General features: G+C 36.7%; 1 protein-coding gene across 10 annotated transcripts in view; it reads left to right on the forward strand.

Annotated features, from left to right (window-relative positions):
• The window catches only part of CACNA1C (calcium voltage-gated channel subunit alpha1 C), a 424,790-nt gene that overhangs the window by 226,607 nt on the left and 177,435 nt on the right, over positions 1-20,748 (forward strand). For 7 of the 10 annotated variants that reach the window (XM_087935069.1, XM_087935074.1, XM_087935071.1 and 4 more), the window contains exons 2-3: positions 12,668-12,807; positions 13,862-14,001. The gene's annotated coding sequence lies outside the window, so the exon portion shown is untranslated. Of the gene's footprint in view, positions 1-12,667; positions 12,808-13,861; positions 14,002-20,748 lie in introns of those variants that run through there. The other 3 variants (XM_087935065.1, XM_087935064.1, XM_087935066.1) reach the window with 1 other exon arrangement.

Below are 20,748 nucleotides of genomic sequence, written 5' to 3' on the forward strand. Positions count from 1 at the left end.
TTGTAGTATATTATACCTAGTTATCACACTAGATTTTACCCATAAGGAATTTTGAGCTCCATGATATCCTAACGTGCCTCACGTGGTCTCAGATAGTATTGTTGGTCTAAAACCATAAAGAGCGCAGTGGACTCCAGTAGAGTATGAAATGCTAAGCTTAATTAAGAAGTATGATGGCCCAAAATGTGTTATGATGTACCTATTTATCTTAATTGACTGCATCCACGAACCTAAGCATCTAAGCATGAGGAGTAACAACTTATTAAACAAGGCAAATGAATCATGATGCACATCACAGTGATCTGACAGATGTCACTGCCATATAAAAGCAGATTAGATTTTAAACAAATTTTTCAGGTTTTTTTTAACTGATAAACAAAAGAAGACATGGAAGATCTTAAATGGGCTGAACATTGTTGTTCTAACCTTGCCAGTGTTTTGCTGGCTTTTCAAAACAGCAATTAATGTAGAGTCTTTAGAGCATGTCGGTTGTAATCTTTAATCTTTGGTTATTTAGCAAAAAATAGAAATGTGGATTCATGTTTTAGGTTCTTTAAGAAAAATAACGAGCATCTCCCGGAAACCTGACAAGCTACATGTTAAATGTAGTTGCATGTGGTTGTTTATCTCCTCTTTTTAAAAAGAACAAGGCCTGTTCTGCTAGAGAAAAACAAATTCCCAGCCTGAACATGTTGCACTAGGCATGCTGGACCTTAATACTAAATACTATACTAGGAACAATATATCCAGTATGTTTGTTTTGTTTTGTTTTAATTAATACTGCAGCTTTGCAGGAGATGTTTATAAAGATTATTTGAATTACAGCATGTGCAAAGGGTGTTTGTGATTTTCTAGTCATAACCTTGACAATGCTATAAATCAGGGGTGTTAAACTCGATTTCATTGAGGACTGCATCAAGTTTGTGCTTGATCTGGGGGGGGCGAGGGCCAGGGCCAGGGCGGGCATTGCCAGCTTGACGTCACTCATGTCAGGGGCGCCTGTGGCGGCTCAAGTGCTCTGCCAGTGAAAACCGGCTTCCGAGCTCCATTTTTAGCTATGACAGCACTTATATCTGCTCAACATTTCATTGTATACTATTAAATTGTTCAGAAATTCAGCATTCCATACACATTTGTTTCAGTTGGTTTCAAGTAAAATAGTCAATATTATGTCAGTGACAGAGAATACTCAGCAATCAATATAAGCGTATTACCTGTGCTGTCATACTTGAAAAACAGACTTTGGCATTAATTAAATAAATAGTGTTGGAAAAATTATTCCAGACTTTGTTGCTAAAGAATCTAGTTTATTCTTTTATCATCTCTATGCACAAAATATGTGTGTGAATCAATGGGCACTAATTCATACTTGAAATGGTTCTTGTTTCCACCAGATAAAGACTACTCTGAATTGAAAATGGAACCTTTGTCAGTAGGCATTTCGTGTCCTTTCATTGATGTTCTTAACTTTTAAAAAGAATTGGGCCATACCTGGGCATCACAGAGAGCATAATGACTGTCTCATTCTTCACAAACCAATAAATCTTCATAAAGATTTATTCTAGAAACTGGGGTCTATGGTGCAGCAAAAACGTGTTTTATTTAAGCAGGCTTGGTAGGTATAATACTTCAAAACATTATTCTTATGCCATATCCTTCCTTGACTTCATTTTGATCATATGCAGAACTCTAAATTTCTTTGTGACAAAAGGAAAGGCCTTTATTTACTACATTGACAATGTTTCCTGGATTTAAAAAAATCTACTAAATCCTTTGTTGGTTTTAAAAAAACTGGACCTCATGTCTCCTTAGCAACAAAATGTGTTTGGAAGCAACCCAGTCAGTATCAACAAATCTGCCTCAGAATCTGTTTTATAGAGTTGATCCTAAAAGTATCCCTTTCTGGCTCTGTATTACTAAAGATCAGTTGTATTCATCCTAATTTATGTTAACCACGAGTTAACATAATCACACAAAAAAGGATTGTTGATAACATTTAATCTAGAAATCCAGTATTTGTAACATCACGTTCTTTTTCTTGGCTACCCTCTTAATTTCTTCCATTTACAAATTGCTCCTTGCCACAAAGTTCTTAAAATACATCTCACACAATTGAATAGCTGCTAAAATAAGTTGATATAATATTCTGTGGGAACATTTTGGGAAATTCTGGTGAAGAACACGGACGTTTAAATAAATGGAATTCATCTTGCACTCTTTTCCTCACTCACCCCAGGTTGAAGTAGTAAACGGCATTATATTAGGTTATGTAGATGTTTTTATCCCAACCTGTCTGAATGTGTTACATTTCTTCAATATTTTAATACATCTTTGATTCAACTCTGAGATCTAGTTTTGTGGCAAAATAATATCAGTCCATAACAATACACAGTTAATATTACCAATACAATGACATAACTTGAAGTTGAAGAAGTACAGTTGAAGAACAGTATTAACAAAATTAAGTGTATTATTTTTTTTTTAATTTTATTTGGGTTTTCACAAAAACAAACTACAAATAAAACATCTTTTTGAAAATAGTATGGTCCCAGGTTATCACTTCTTCATACAGACACAAAACTCAATTTCATGCTCATTTTTATATTCTATTCCATATCTTATTACCATTTTATATTTTCTACATAGTTTTTCCCCTCCTCTAATTTTCTCAAACTTTGTTTTAATTATCTCAATTCAAATAATTATATTTATACTTTTGTCTGTCCTGTTACAATTTCACATTATCTTTTCTTATTAAGCAAATTTTTCCCTGTAGTTACCAATTAGAGTATGACACCTTTATATCCTTTAATTTTATCCATTGAAGCTCTTATGTATGCTTCAATCTATAGCTTTAAGATTATAGCATTCAATATAATACATAACTTCCAATCAAATTCTGCTTGGTACATTCTTAAAATAGATACTATATACTTAAAAAGAAAAAATTATATATATATGTAAATAAAACACATTCCGTTCCAATTCAATTCTATCATTAATATGCATTAAAATCTTAACATCTTAACATTTCTTTTCAATTGAATATCATACTTCCTTGGGAACACTTATAAACTTTCCATAGTTAATTCTTTTTTTCCCCATATTTCTCTCTTATATTTTTATAAATCATTACTAATAATTAAAAATGTTCCCTTTTAATTCTCTCAATCATTTTAATTCATTTATTTATTAACAAACATCCCACTGCATTACAATAAATATTTTATCCATCATCATATTTTCTAAAGTTATTTCTATTTGTAATATAACAAAGCTATCTTATGTACCTTTGCAGAATCCCTTTTACAATTAAATTTTCACCCATTATCTCTAAACAAACTTATGGTTACAATCCTTATATCTTTTCCCTGTTTCTCCATTTCTTGTTTCTGTCTTTTACAACTTCTTTTCCTTGCCTTCTTCCCCCTCTTCTTCTCTCTCCCCTTTTTACCCCCTCGTCTCTCTACTTCTAACTCGCTCATCTGTAATCCCCTCTTCTGTTGCTTTCTAATATTATACTTATCTTATAAATTATTGTTCTTCTTTTTGGTTGTTTTTCCTAATCTTAAACCTTTCACTCTCTTTCCCCCCTTTCCTTTTTTCCGTCCACTTAAAATTATTTGATCATTAAAGATGGCTTCTTCTTTGTCCCAATCTTCTTGTTCTGCAAGAAGGAAGGGAAGAAAAAAAACCTATCCTTTCCCTTCTCTCACTCCTTCGCAGCTTCAAAATCTTCTTTGGGAACAATGTTGTTAAGTTTAAATTCCAGGGTACCTTATTTGTTGCTTTTGCTGTTTGACTCGGTCAACCAAAACTTTCTCTTCTTATCTTCCTCCTGAACATTCTTTTCTGGTCGAGTTCTTCTTTGTGGTGGCCATTTCTGACCACCGCTATAACTGCCTTTGGAAAAAGGAATAATGGCCAACTGGGGAGGAGAGATGCGGCTCTCCTCAACCCTGCAGGCAATCTCCCCCCTCTTCACCACCTCTACGGGATGGCTTAGCCCCGAAACCAGCTGGCTCGGGGAGCTCCAGTGGCAAGCACGGATCGAAGCCTCAGAGAGATGAGGTTTCGGTCTGTCGCCGAAGAAGCTCAAACTGGAAGTCAAAATAATGGCAAAATAATATCAGTGCATAACAATACACAGTTAATATTACCAATACAATGACATAACTTGAAGTTGAAGAAGTACAGGGCATTACAGTTGAAGAACAGTATTAACAAAATTAAGTGTATTAATTTACTCATGAGTCATCATCAACATCATTTTAGTCATTGTCTACCCACTACAGGATGAAGGCCTCTTCCGCATCTTTCCAACCAATACGGTCCTGAACTTTCTTTTGCCAATTAGGCCCACAATACTTGCCGATGTCATAGATCCGTCTTGTTTTAGATCTCTTTCGTGGACGTTTTTTATCAAGTGTGGTCCATTCTATGACTGTCTTGGTCCACCTGCCATCTGTTCATCTTGCTATATGCCAAGCCCATTTCTATTTCAATTCATTTCTCATGAATAATTCATTACTCATTAATCAATTACTCATGAGTATGCTGGAGCATTTTTTTTTAAACCAAATGTTGTGTAAACAGTATTCCTTCACTAGAAGGAAGAGGAAGGAAAAACAGGAAAAGTATGGTGACAAAGATTTCTAGGATTAGCTAGTAGTTTGTGAAGCTAAAATAATTTCCATTCAGTATGGAGTGAAATGGAATTATGAACAAAATCCATGCCATACATTCTTTTAACATTTAGGGTAGTATAAGACTCCGTGTTATTCAAATGTAGCATGAATAAGATTGTAAGAAGATCTTTATGTTCAGAGAGAGAGAGTGGATGTACGTCTAAAAGAATTGTAAAATCAGCTAGAATTGAAAGTGGTACAAGGTAAATGCAAATTGTTTCTGAGCCAGGTTGTCTTAACTTACAGTCTGAGAAGAGAGTGGGGCCTGAATACTGCTGGATCCACCCATCCCCCATTCACTGGATTGTGATGGCTCAAAGGAGGAACAAAACATTCTAGAATTCTCCAAAATGTTCCTTCCCAGAACATTTAGCTTTGCAGATTTCTACTTGGTGATTTCATGGACCACTCAGACAAATTTTTTGGCAATAGCGTCGTGTTTATCATCAACCAATCAAATTCTCAACCTAGCATACAGCATTGATATTCCCTAAAGGTCTTCCAAGGAAGGATTAACCAGGCCAGACTCTGATTAGCTTCCAAATCTGCCAAGACAAATTGTAAGATTCCAAATGCTGCAGCATTTTATTTTGGTATACTGTGTCACATGTGGTTTGTCACATTTGGTGGGGTTTATCGGTTCATCCTGAATATTGTAATACATATTTCATAGGAGTTTTTTTCCCCTATGGTTGCTATTAACTACATAAGGAGAAAAAAGGGGAGGAGGGAATCCTAACAGTTTTGGTAATATTGGTTAGAAAAGTTGAATTAGATAAGTCTTTTAGTATAGCATCTAGGGGTACAGGCTGAATCTGAGCTTCTCTGCTCAGGAAGTTTGATTGCCTTGGAAAACGTTATAAACATTAAAAACAGGATAAAAAGAGACATACATTACTTAGAACTAGAAAAGTGGAATGCTGAATTGTGTGTGTTAACTTAATCATCCAACTATTTTATAGGCGTATAGTTGCCATATATCACAACTGTACATTTTCAGTTTATTTTAAGATGATATCTCAGAAGTAAGTGCATCTTAAATGCTAACAAACATATTCAACTAGATTGCCAGCTTTTAAAAAGCCATTATTAATATGTGGGCGATTGGTGATAGATCTCTTGCTTTTGTACTCATTCCTAGAAATACTGTAGACATTTATTATGCATCATGTATACTATAACTTCAGAGATTTAAGTAGAAACATTTATACAAACGGTGAAAATGGATTTTTCTTAGTCATTGACAATTTAGCATATGAATATGATTGGGTGAACTAACTGGATAGATCAGAGCCTTATTCCATTAATTTGTATTTTGCTGCTAAGGAAAAAGTTTGGTGAGTCTGTTTGGTTTAATGGTTAAAGCACCAGGCTAGAAAGCAGGAGACTCTGAGTTCAAGTCCTGCCTTAGCCATGAAAGCTAGCGGGGGTGATTTGGGGCCAGTCATTCACTCTTAGTCCAATCCATCTCAGAGTTGCTGTTGTGAGGAAAAAATAGGAGGAGGAAGGAGTAATAGATATGTTTGCTCCCTTGAGTTGTTTGCAAAAATAATAAACAAATAAACAAACTTAATCTTAGAAGTACATCTGAAGATGAGGTAATGTTCTTCATTCTCCTATTATTCCATCTGAGGAAAGTATTGTCTACAGAAAAATACACAATCCAGAGATAAGTTTAGAATTGTAGTTTGGAACATGGAGGGTGATATGACAGCTTCTCATTGGCAAGCAGGAAATTTAACAGAGCCAGAGATACTATATAATATTATGCTTCTAAATATAGAGGATAAATTGATAGGTGTGAATGTTAAATATATGACTTAATCTGCCATTTGGGCAGTTCTTATTTTCTTTCCTGGACACCGACGTGTTGCATTATATAATCCAGGTAGTCTTTGACTTACAATCCTTTGTTCAATGACCGTTTGAAGTTACAGCAGCATTTTAAAAAAGTGACTTAAGACTGTGTTTCACACTTATGACTATTGCAGCATCCGCTGGTCACATGATCACAATTTGGACACTTGGCACCTTTGCGGTATCCCCTGGTCCCAGGATCATGTGATCCAGTGGTGGGATTCAATTTTTTTTACTACCGGTTCCGTGGGCATGGCTTGGTGGGCATGGCAGGGGAAGGTTATTGCAAAATCTCCGTTCCCTCCCCACCCCACTAACCTGCTTTCCAGCTCCATTCTCCTGTGCAGAGCAACAAAAGAAGACCCAGCCGATCAGCTGGGACTCAGGAGGCAGAGAATACATGGGGGCGGGGCCAGTCAGAGGCGGTATTTGTCGGTTCTTTGAACTACTCAAAATTTCTGCTATCGGTTCTCGAGAACTGGTCAAAACCTGCTGAATTACCACCTCTGATGTGATCCCCTTTTGAAACTTTCTGACAAGCAAAGTCAATGGGGAAGTCAGATTCATTTAACAACCATGTTACTAACTGAACAACTGCAGTGCTTCACTTAACAGCTGGGTCAAGAAAGGTCTTCAAACAGGGCAAACTCACGACAAATGTCTTGCTTAGCAATGGAAATGTTGGGCTCAATTGTGATCGTAAATCAAGGAGTACTGTATTTTACTACATGCCTTCAGTTCATACGGAATGACAATCAAGTCCCCAAGTCCTGATCAGCATCCTAGCATGGAACACATTCTTGAGCCTTCCGCAAAACAATGATTTATCACATGAAATAAATTAACAAATGAACTCAACAAAATGTCTTCAATGAGTGTTCAACTATTATTAAAGAGAGCAAGACAAAAATAATGTAAATATTGAAGATAAATGGGGAAACTTTCAAATGTAGAAAGAATGAAAGATAGCCTGAGGACTCAGTTGGTATTCTACTACCCGTATATTGGAAATAGTAGAACTATAATTCTGGAGTGAATGATAGGAGCTTGTGGAAAGAACAGAGCCTAACAGAAAAAGCAGTGTAAGGCATTTGTCCAACATAATTGAAGACTATCTCAGGTTGGTGGTTGTTTTTTTTAATCAACTATATTTCAGTGACAATATCTGGAAGGAATTTGCTGGCTAGGGTGTATCTTTGACAGGGCAAGAGAGGAAGTACAGATTTTACCTGTTTCCTTGCAGAGAAAGATGAAGTACGATTGAGATAGTGCAGAGAATAAGCATATTCTCTCTGTGTTTACAGGCTTTAAATCGTTTCCCCGAAACACCATGTAATGTTAATTACAATATAGTCCTGAAAATGGAACTGCCATTCAGAGTTTTCCATTGCAAGGTTATAGGTTACAAAAGAAGCTTTATATTCTGACATTAACAAGTATAAATGATTGTTTAATATAAAATCCAGATGGACAGCATACAAATGCTCTGTCCTTATTTTAGATCCTATCTAGCAGTTTTGTAGAATTCGCATCTCAAAATAGTGAGGTGGCATCTCTGCAGACACATCATATACACATAGGCCTCCAGACATATAGACTTTCACCCCCCAAAAGAAGGGTTTAGAGAACTGCCCAAGATCTTGGTACCTCAATTTTCCTATCTCAGCTTCCTGAAATAATTATGGTTCCTTAAACTGATAAGTTAAACATCTGAATTTCAAATTAGGCTTTGATCTGCAAACCACAACTGACTAACATATTCCTTGATTCATCTCTCCTTAATCTATCTGTAAACTGGGAACAGATACTCACTTACTAGTAGCCAATTACAAAATCCAAATAATTTGAAAATTGTACTGCAACTTGAAAAACTCTTAGTAATACAAATTGTGAGCTTTTTCTTTAGTTTTTATTAAGGGTCATGATCTTGGCTTGACGTTTGATCACAGTGAAACTTTGCTATATTTTGAGGTTGATATCATATAGTTTGGTTATGGACAACAGCGTGATAAGCAAGCAGCCAGCTGTTCTCCTGTAAGCAGCTGTCTTATTTCTCCCTGAGGCTATTAAGAATTAAGAGCATATGTAAATGGCAGCTTCTTTAATGACTACAGCAGATAGATTTGGAAACATCTGCTTTGCACCTCTCAGCATGGTTTTGTCCTTAATATTATGGATTCTTCCTTGGCTTCACTGTATTTTTCTGAAATAGGATCACCAGGTATCCTAGAATTAATTGCCATGGCAGTGCTACTTTCGAGGGAATGTTCCTGTGCTCACACATCCAAACAGGAAGCTACCCTATTTCCAGGAACCTGTCCTGTCTGGCTGGCAATCACCAGAAGCAACTGATCATTGTTTATGGTCCCATGTGAATATATGAATAGGGCAATCATATCCTAGCTTCAAAAGTTCAAATGACTGCTGATAGAATAGATAGATAGATGATAGATAAATAGATAGATAGATAGATAGATAGATAGATAGATAGATAGATAGATAGATAGAGAAAGAAAGAGAGAGAGAGAGAGAGAGAGAGAGAGAGAGAGAGAGAATGAGAATTCTTTATTGGTCAAATGTGATTGGACATACAATAAATTTGTCTTGGTGCAAATGCTCTCTGTATCCATAAAAGAAAAGATACATTAGTCAAGAATCATAAGGTACAACACAATAATAGTCATAGGGTACAATAAGCAATCAAATCATACTAGGAAACAGTCCATATAAATTGTAAGGATACAAGTGACAAAGTTACAGGAGGAGATGGGTGAAACGAAGGACGGGAGGAGTAATAGTAACAGTCATGCAGACTTTGTAAATAGGTGGACAGTGTTGAGGGAATTATTTGTTTTGGGGTTTTTTTGGTTTTTGAAAATTTCATTTGGGTTTTCACAAAAAAACAAACATAATACAAATAAAACATATTTTTGAAAATAGCATGGTCCCGGGTTATCACTTCTTCATACAGAAACAAACTCAATTTCATGCTCCTTTTTGTGTTCTATTCCATATCTTATTACTGTTTTACATTTTCTACAGTTTTTCCCCTCTTTTAATTTTCTCAATTTTATTTTGATTATCTCATCTCAATTCAAATCATTATATTTGTACTTTTGTCTGTCCTGTTGCAATTTCACATTATCTTTTCTCATTAAACAAATTTTCCCCTGTAGTTACTAATTGGAGTATGACACCTTTATATCTTTTAATTTTATCCATTCAACTCTTAATTAAGCTTCAATGTATACCTTTAAGATTATAACATTCAATATAATATATAACTTCTAGTCAAATTCTGCTTGGTACATTCTTAAAATACACTATTCTTAAAAAAAGATTATATGCATATGTAAATAAAGCACTCATTCCATTCCAATTCAGTTCTATCGTTAATATTCATTAAAATCTTAACTTCTTTAACATTTCTTTTCAGTTAAATATCATACTTCCTTGGGAACACTTATAAACTTTCCATAATTAATTCTTTTTTTTCCCATATTTCTCTTCACTTATATTTTATAAATCATTAATAATAATTAAAATGTTCCCATCCTTTCCTAATTTAATTCTCTCATTCACTTTATTTCATTTATTTATTAACAAACATTCCACTAGATTATGATAAATATTTTATCCATTTTAATCATATTTTCTAAAATTATTTCTATTTGTAATATAACAATACTATCTTATGTACCTTTGCAGAATCCCTTTTACAACTAAATTTTCACCCATTAGCTCTAAACAGGCTTATACTTTAAATTCTTATACCTTTCCCTGTTTCTCTATATCGTGCTTCTGTCCTTTATAACTTCTTTTCCTTTCCTTCTTCCCCCTCCTCTTCTCCCTCCCCTTTTTACCCCCTTGTCTCTCTACTTCTAATTCTCTCTTCTGTAATCCCCTCTTCTGTTGCTTTCCAATATTATACTTATTTTTCAAACTATTCTTCTTTTTTTGGTTGTTTTTTTCAAATCTTAAACTTTTCATCCTCTTTCCCCCTTTCCTTCCCCTCCACCACATAAAATTACTTGATCATTAAAGATGGCTTCTTCTTTGTCCCAATCTTCTTGTTCTGCAAGCATTTCTTGTTGTTTCTCATAGTTCCAGATCTCCATTTCTAAGAATTGAAATACGAAGCCAAAAGAATCTCTCTCTTCTTGTGCATCTTCTTTGTACTTTTTAAGTTCCATTTACAGTTCTTCTAAAAGTGGTGCCACTTTAAACACTTTTAAACAGCCACCCGATTGACTTTAGTCATTTAAATGCAATAACCAAAAATCCAAAGATCACCAAGTAATCCAAATAATCCAAAGCAGTTTCTTCTTGCTTCTTTTTTCTACTTTCTCTTCCTCGGGTTCTATCATTTTGTTGCCAAGTTTCAGTTAAAATGTATCTTTTAGGAATCTTGTTGAAGTTTCACTGTAAATTCCTTTTAGTTCCAGGCAGTCTCCTCCATTTTTCCAGATCCTGCCCTTTTATTCTTTTTCTCTCCTTTCCTGCTTTTAAAAGCTTTTAAGCATCCAGAAATCTTTATTATCCCTTTGACATTTTATTTTCAGCTTAAATGCCTATTGATGTGAAAGTGGATTTTTTTCTCCCATGAGCTGTTCAGAGCATCCAGAAGTGGGAGGTGCTTCAGTCTCTTCTGGAAAGGCTGGGCTTAAAACTCCGGGACGCTCCTCCTCCTCCACGGGACATCTCCCCAGCGTCCCCCCTGTTTTAGCTCAGCCTTTGTGGTAAGAGGTTGTGCACTCCCTGACTGGAACGGTTTTCTGATTCAGCTAGTCAAAATTCAGGTTTGCTCTTGGGTTAATTCTGCTTGTAAATTTTTCCCCAATTAATTTGGCGATTTCAAGGCTTGTGGCTCTATTAGGTCATCCCCCCAATCAGTTTGAGAGCAGTTCTTTGTGGCTGGCAGAGCCTGCCACTCCGCAGGCAGCCTGAGACGGCCGCTTCAGGCAATTAGATCATCTAATCCCCTGATCGTCTTATCTCTGCGATCTTGGCGGAGTGCTTGCAGCCGCGGCTCACTTCTCCTTGCCATTTCGACTGACGGGATCATTTATCTGACAATTTAGAGAGTCAGCAGCAGCGGCTCGTTAAACTGCTCAGGCAATTAACACTGGAGATTCTGCCTTCCCGCCATTTTCAACGGCTGGCTTCAAGTTCGCACCTAAATATCACAGGCGCCATTCCCCGCTGGTTTCCCTTCTTGGGGACCGGGCAGGTACCTTCACAGAATCTCATCTGCCATCATCAGGAAAAAAGTTTTGATACGTTACATGATGCTGCCATGATGATGCAAGTTTGACACCCCTGTCCTGGAGGTTGGGAGATTATTATTATTTTTTTGCATTTCCTGACTGATAAAGGAGTTTGTAGCATTTTGGTCCATTAACCTGATTTCACCTGGAAGTCATTTTGCACCCAACGTGAAAGCACATTGTAGAAGAAACATTAGAGAATATGTACCACTCTCTGAATATATGTGTGTGTGTGTGTGAGGTAAGATAACATGGTGCACTTATGTCCTGTTTCCCCCCTCCCACCTGGGTGTGTCATAAATCACATTCTCCAACCAGAGCATTTTCATGACTGGTGTGTCATAGATCACATTCTCCAACCGAGAACTTTCACAGGCTCTAGAGACCACACCCCTCCAACTGGATGGATGACAGTGATGATTATCAATGTACTTCTAAATTATTTCTCTCTTCTTTCATGAATTTTGACCATGATGTACATATGATGCTTTTGTTTCACTGTGCAAATTTAAATTTGAAAATTAACCAAATTAAAATAACTGTATTTTGACTTTAATGTTGTTTCATTGTAACTGGATCCATTGATTATAGTAATGAAAGTCAAATATTTGTGGAAGGCATTGGATTGGGAAGTATTGCCATGTTCTAAATAGCCAAAATCCTACAGAGTATACAGTTATGTCTAAATTATTTGACTTGCATTTAGCAAGAATAGCAAGAAATGACAGTCCTGTCAAGAAGAGAATTGTATTGACTTGGAAATGTAGTCCTCTCTTTCTCCTATGATGTAATATTTCCTGTAATTCTCCAAAGTTAACCACCATGTTCCATGTTTTCTTTTTCTTTTCACTGCAGGAACGAGTGGAATATCTCTTTCTCATAATTTTTACAGTGGAAGCATTTTTAAAAGTAATAGCATATGGACTTCTCTTTCATCCTAATGCTTACCTCCGGAATGGCTGGAATTTACTAGATTTTATAATTGTGGTAGTAGGGTGAGTATCTATCTTTCAATCTTTAGGAAACAGTTGCTGTTGTTTTATTTCAACAAAATTCCACAGAGATATTTGAAAATTTATATTATATTACTATGATAAATACATAGATAAAATAGTACTTCTTCCTGCCTACCATTGCCTTTTGTAAGAGATTCTATGTTTTAAAAGATAGATATCATATGGATGCGTAGTATTTGAAGTATTTCAGATGCAGAGGTGCATTTAGTATGCAGCATCAGAATCCCATACATCATCATTAAAGATAAGCATATTTGGAGTATTCATATTCCACACCACCCTGTGGAACATCATTCCTGCCAATGTGAGGTTGGCCCCTGGGAGTTGAAGCTCATATAGAGTATTTTAAAATTGCCAAAGTTGAGAAACATTGCCTTACAACAGAAGTCTTCAAACTTGACAGCTTTAAGACTTGTGGACTTCAACTCCCAGAATTCCTCCTCCAGTCATATTAGCTCGGGAATTCTGGGAGTTGAAGTCCACAAGTCTTAAACTTGCCAAGTTTGAAGACCTTTGCTTTACAATATAGAAAGGGTACAGATTGCAGCCATGTGTGTGCAGTGTGCAGTATGTACATTGTTTAATGTATTTGTAAGGTCTCCTTCTCAGGCCTTCATCTTTCTGAGGTCGATAAAATGAGGACCCAGATTGTTGGGGGCAACATGCTGATTCTGTAAACTACTTAAAGAGTGCTCTAAAGCACTATGAAGTGATATATAAGTCTAAGTGCTATTGCTATTAGATCAATTCTGTTAAATCTGACATTGATTCTTGTAAACCTTTTTAGAAACTGCAAAGTATGTCTGGGAATTTATGTCATGGCTGTCAACTAATATATTTCTAATGGCACATGTACATTTTGTCTATATCATCATTGTATATATCATAAAGGAATATGGATGCTTGTTCTGTTTGATCTCCTTAACCAGGATTTTCTGCATTATATAAAGTACCTTGATTGCTTTTTCTCCATACTGTACACTAACCATTTTATTTTGTTTTGTTTTGTTATTCATTCCTTTCCCTTCCACAGGCTTTTTAGTGCAATTTTAGAACAAGCAACCAAAGCAGATGGGGTAAATTCACTGGGAGGTAAAGGTGCCGGATTTGATGTTAAAGCACTTAGAGCTTTCCGCGTACTGCGCCCTTTACGGCTGGTATCTGGAGTTCCTAGTAAGTAACCAAGTCATGTTGTTGTTGTTGTTGTTGTTCATTTTAGGGTTAGATGATCAGATAATCAGAGTTGGAAGGGACCGTATAAGTCATCTAGTCCAACCCCCCGTCCAAGCGGAAGATCCTATACCATTTCTGACAGATGGCAGTCCAATCTCTTCTTGAAAGTCTCAAGTGATGGCGCTCCCACAACTTCCGAGGGCAAGCTGTTCCATTGGTTGATTGTTCTCACTGTCAGAAAGTTTCTCCTTATTTCCAGGTTAAATCTCTCCTTGTTCAGTTTCCATCCATTATTCCTTGTCTGGCCTACAAGCGCTTTAGAAAACAGCTTGACCCCTTCCTCTCTGTGGCAGCCCTTCAAATATTGGAAGACTGCTATTATGTCTCCCCTGGTCCTTCTCTTCATTAGACTAGCCATGCCCAGTTCCTGCAACCATTCTTCATACGCTTTAGTCTCCAGTCCACTAATCATCCTGGTTGCTCTTCTCTGTGCTTTTTCTAGAGTCTCAACATCTTTTTTATAGTGTGGTGAAAAAAACTGGATGCAGTACTCTAGGTGTGGTCCTATTAAGGCTTTATAGAGTGGTATTAGTACCTCTAATATAAAGCCTTAATAGGACCACACCTAGAGTGTATCCCTCTGTTAATGCAACTTAAGATTGCATTAGCTTTTTTGGCTGCTGCTGCACAATGCTGGCTCATATTTAGCTGGTTGTCCACTAAGACTCCAAGATCCCTCTCACAGTTACTGCTATTAAGCCTGGTTTCACCTGATCTATATGTGTACTTTTGGTTTTTCTTGCCTAAGTGTAGGACTTTACTTTTTTCTACATTAAATTTCATTTTGTTAGATACGGCCCAGTGTTCTAGTCTGTCAAGATCCATCTTGACAGCAAAAGCTGATACTGTGAAAAAGACCCCAAAAGAAATAATTTAGAGAAGCATTCCATTCATAATGTAAAAATTAATTTCAGGGCTAAGCAATTGTTGCTCATAGTGGAAGTTATCATTCTCATCAAATAATTAAAAAGAATAAGGTCAAAATGTCAGGTAAGAGAAATGGATTATTGTAAGAGTGGGGTGCTATGTGGGTCATGTGAGACTGAGATATTTCTTCAGGATATGAAATAATATATCAGTTTAAAGTCATACAAAATGAATATGAAATCATTATAATGAATCTACTGTAAATTAAATCAGTGCGACAAGTTGAGATGCTGGCTCTGAAGTTGATGCTTATTAATAGTCTCACAAATGGCTGCCCTGATGAAGAAGTCTCACCATGCAATGCATGCCTGTTCTTTGGTGGATTATTAGACTGTTCTTTCTCAAAAGTCTGGACATTTGATTGATCATTTTTAATACAGTGTGGTGATAGGAGCATTATTTCCTGTCTGGTGTTTTATTTTATTTTTATGTATTGTATTGATTACTTAGCTAAAATCATTATTTGTTGTACTGCATTTCTAATCTCTCACACCTGATTATACTGTAAGAAAATGTAGGTAGGGATGGTACAACATAAGCTAGAACTGCCCATCCTGTTGAACATCTACATGAAGTTGCTAACTGAGCTCATCTGACAGAATGCTAATGATACCAGGCTTTTGTATCTCCATTTATGGCCACCCAAAAGATGCTGTGGAGATTCTGTCTTGATATTTGAATGCTGTTGGGGCTCTGGGAGCTTGGATGAAGAAGAATCAGCTTCAGCTCAACTCTAGCAAGACTGTCAGCCTTCAATTTCTGGGGATTTTCCATATTTGGTTCTAGATGGTTACATAACCACCAATGTGGTACAAACATTTTCAAAATACTCTTTCATCCTCTTTAACAAGAGTCTTCAAACTTCAGCTCCCAGAATTCCCAAACTAACATGATTCCTGCTCTTTAGTATGATGGTATCATTCTTCTCTGTTGCATATGACACCACCTGCTACTTTTCTCCTCAGCAGAAGAGAATATTTGTAGCTTAGGAGTAACTTATGAAGTCCTTGGCGCTCTCTGAGTTTGGTTGTTTAATTACAAGAATGAGGTATAACATTCTCAATGTTACTTCACTGGATTTTCCTCTCACAAGTACTATGTGGCCACCAGGATGATGCTGCAAAACTCACTCTTTATACATGCACACCGTCAGCAGATATGTGATGATACCTTGTCATGTATTATAGAGAGGGCAGATATTACAGCAACCTTAGAAGCTATGGATAGGCCTCTGAGTCCTGAGTGAACCCTACATTTCAAGTTCTGTTAACACCTGAATCATCAGATTCAATTACCAGAAAATGTAAGTCTAAACACCCCATTGATGATGCTAGGAAAATGGACGTGTATAAAAAATGGAGCTTGATGTTAGAGGATGAAATCCTTCAAGAGATAAAGAATAATAGCTGCTTGCCACAAGCTCCATTGCCTTCAGTGACAGCCATGCATCCTCTGAAACCTTAGTGCTTTTATTACTTTTGGATCACTTCTGATGTCCCCTCAACTCCTAAAATTATACAGTTGACTACTACTCCAATTAAATCCTAAGGACCACCCCTGGAGATCACCCATTTTTCCATTACTCAAGATGTTTGTCTAGAGGAATTGCTGTCTATAGTTCAGGACTAGGAGCAAGTATTAAGCAATTACCGGACTGGTTTTGGAAGATTATGTTGTCTTTGGTTAAAGGCCACTCAAAACATTTTCCATCCTTTTCCTTCCTTTATTTCTACATCTGTAACTGCAGGCTCTCAGGACCAGTAATTCACCTACAGGTGAAACTTGAAAAATTAGAATATCGTGCAAAAGTTCATTTATTTCAGTAATGCGTCTTAAAAGGTGAAACTAATATATGAGATAGACTCATTACATGCAAAGCAAGATAGGTCAAGCCATGATTTGTCATCATTGAGATGATTATGGCTTACAACTCATGAAAACCCCAAATCCACAATCTCAGAAAATTAGAATATTACATGCAATCAATAAAACAAGGATTGTACATAGAACAATATCGGACCTCTGAAAAGTATAAGCATACTCAGTACTTGGTTTGGGTCCCTTTTGCATCAATTACTGCCTCAATTGCAGCAGTGCCTGTGGCACTGCTGAGGTGGTATGGAAGACCAGGGTACTTCAATAGCAGCCTTCAGCTCTTCTGCATTGTTCGGTCTCATATCTCTCATCTTTCTCTTGGCAATGCCCCATAGACTCTCTATGGCAGTGGCCCCCAACCATTTTGAGCCAGGGACCGGTTTCACGATTATTTATTCTTCCACGGACTGGTACCTGAGTAACGCGAGACTCCACCGCCATCAGGACAGCTCTTCGTTCGAAGCCGCCCCCCACCCTCTTCGACAAAACTAAGGCGCGAGCACCCAAATGCCGCTTTCCAACTGGAAACCCGGAAGAACTTTCCAACTGAAAACCCGGAAGCGACCGAAAACCCGGAAGCGACGTCGAAACAAGATGGCGGTGCCCAAGCTTTGCAGCCCGGTAAAAAATGATCCACGGACTGGTACTGGTCCAGGGACCGGTGGTTGGGGACCCCTGCTCTATGGGGTTCAGGTCAGGCGAGTTTGCTGGCCAAGGTCATTGAACCAGGTTTTGGTGCTTAACTAATGATAGATAAAACTCGTTCAGAGGTATACTAGATTTTATTGCATTATCCTCTTGCTGAATAGCAGAGCCCAGCTTGTTTTCTTAAGATTCATTAGCTTTGATTGTGAGCATAAAACTGTGCGGGAATTGTTCCAGGTAGACTTTTACAAAGTATGAGTGATTTGGAGCAATTTGGCACCAGATTTCTTATGTGGAAATATCTTTTCATCTTGTGATTCCATGGATAATAGGCAAAAAGTTATAATTATAGTGGAAATAAAATGTACATATTAACACTTTCTGTCACAAAGTAGACATAAAACTACTCAGAATGTACACAGAAAACAGGAATGGCTGCCAGCCTTTACCAGTTAAACAATTGTTTATTGGGAAACAATAAGTAGAGTTTATGTCAGAAGATGATTAAGAAAACAGAACATCTCGCTTGTTCACCAAAAGAGCATTTCTAAAATGCTGCTTTTCAGCTGTTTGGGGTCCAAATGGCTGGTCATTCAAGAAGGTTATCAGCAATTCTGTTTGATCACATGTAGTGGGCATTAAATATGGCATTAAAGCACAAACTGGCAGTTGAATTGTCTTCTGAAAGGCAATGATATGTTTCTAGCAAATAAACCTAAACAAATTCAAGTTGTAGATGCATGAATGGGAGAAACTGCAATTAAAATCTGTGAAGAATGGAATATGCCTATATTGGATTTATTGCCCCAAATATTCTACAATTCTAGTTTCTAAACCTCTGCCTTTTTTATCATATTCTGAAAGGGAAAAAATCCATGTATTCTTTGTGTTTTTAATATTTATAGAAACATTAAACTGGGAGCACAGAGGGCTCTTTGTGTGGGTAGGTGTTCTCATTTAGGAGGAAATACTCAATTCTGTATGGAAGAACTCAATTTAGAGTTGCCAAAGTTGGATTTGTGTATGAAAATGTAGTCACAAAGGTAATCTAAGCTCATACTGTCAAAATAGCCAGGGAATTTCCAAATGTTTAGACTTGTCCTCGGCAAGCATAGCCATTCTTGAAGTTCAACTCTGCACAATTGGAGGTTGTTCCTGTTGGGAAGCAGTGGCCTGGAGTGTGTTGTGACATACGGAATTGAGATTCATTTGAAATCTGTGCTAGAAATATGCTGCTGCATTCAGTTCAAAAATTCAAGAGGGCATTCACACTTCATATATTGTATTGTTTAGTGATAATTTAGAAATGTGATTGTTCCCCCATTACACAATCCAAGCATTTATTAGAAGTGATACCAGTGGTTATTTAAAAATAGGTTAATAAGCAGTTACAGCAAAGTACTGGGTATATTTACTCAGGTACAAGCCTCAGTATTTCATTATGGCTGATAAATGTAATTAGGATCGCGGTCTTAAGTTTATACAGCATGTAAGATTGTAGTCTTCTACACTGAGATTAACTGGTCATCCAAGGAAAACCTTCCAAAGAATTCCACTACATATCTATTATTGAAATCAAAGGGTTTTAAAGATACTACAGTAATCTTTGGGTGGATTACACTCTAAATTAGATGCTAGGAAAAAGGACTGATTGATTAATGAGCACTAGGTGAGATAATATTATATGAAAGGGGCAGGAAAATAGGTGAGTGTAAGAAAAAAAGTGAACCATTCATCCCTTTTTCTTTTCATTATAGCAAGCAATACATTTATTTTGCCTTTTGTATTGCATAATCTTTTTTAAAATTCATATTTTGTGGGTATGCTGTAAGGTTTGTCTGACTATCAAATACTATCCTCTATTTTTTTAGAAGGTAAGCCAGCACATCATTCTACAAATTTGTGTGAAAGGAAGCAGTCTACGGTAGCAACTGACAGCACTGTGTTTGATGTTAGACCCATCATTTCAATAGTCTCTTAGAAAGATATATTTCCATATTTTGCCAAAACATGTCAATAATAAATCTTACTTACTGTCTTTTGTCAAAAATAAATATTGACATAATATACTGGTCCCTTGATGCAATTTTATGCTTGCAAGATCACTATCTGAATTTTGATATCCTTTTATATGCTGTAAATAACTTTATAAGTGACACACTGAAGGGTTCAATGGTATATGGAGGTAGAGTCTTGTTCCTGATGGATAGAAGGGGAAGAATAATAATAGGTTTCTGGATGCTATATCACCTTTAAAGAAACATTAGGTATCTGATACTTCAATTATTGATATTTCTGAGCACACAAAAGGGTCACACAAACCTTGCCAATTGGCCACAATCATGTCATGATTAATTCTTGATGTGGTATCTAAGGAAGAAGACTTTCAGAAGTATGTGAAGCCAGAAGCAGTTCTATTAGGGTTTGGACTTGTAGGGTGTGTTCATCAGTGTGCAACCTCTGAGAATATCATTTGGAACTGCAGCAATGTGGAAAGTTATGCTGGAATGTAGAGTATGAAGTACATGAGACATTTCTATTGCTGTGCTATAGAAAAATCAGGGGACCACCTCTTCACCTACCCAATCCCGAAGTTACGATTGGAAGTATAGTCCTTCATCTTTATAACCTGTTGACTCCATATATACATCCCGTTGTATTCTAAGGACTATTTGCCTCCTGACTCTGCACATTATAGGAAGTTGCTAGCTATGAACTATGACTTTTCTACCTGCTGCTTTGTGTATTTAGAGTAAGTTGTTAAAAGGAGCTGTTTCAGTGGTCCTTGTCTTGGCTGTTCCAAAACACTGATTGTTTCCTTCAGTAGAGCTGTCAACCCTGAATAGTGAGTGAAATCTACTACTAAATCCACTGATTAATTGCCCTGACAAACTTTCTTCTTAGTTTTAGGTTGGTTCTCTCCTTGATTAGTTTCCACCCATTGCTTCTTCTCCTGCCCTCAGGTGCTTTGGAGAATAGATTGACCCCTTTTTCTTTGTGGCAGCCCCTGTGATATTGGAACACTACTATCATGTCACCCCAATCCTTATTTTCATTAAACTATTATGAAATTATGACCCTGCTTAAATATTTCAGCAGTTTTCAAAGACTTTAGATGTCCGACAGATATCTGTGTAAGAATTAAGCCAGTATAGTCTAGTGGTTAAAGCACCAAGTTAGAAACTATGTGGGACTATGAATTTGATTCTACACAGACACACACATACATACACACCATAG

The sequence above is a fragment of the Pseudonaja textilis genome, chromosome 5 (genome assembly GCF_049901715.1).
Source record: "Pseudonaja textilis isolate UNSWEBS1 chromosome 5, rPseTex1.2, whole genome shotgun sequence".
Taxonomy (NCBI): Eukaryota; Metazoa; Chordata; class Lepidosauria; order Squamata; family Elapidae; genus Pseudonaja; species Pseudonaja textilis.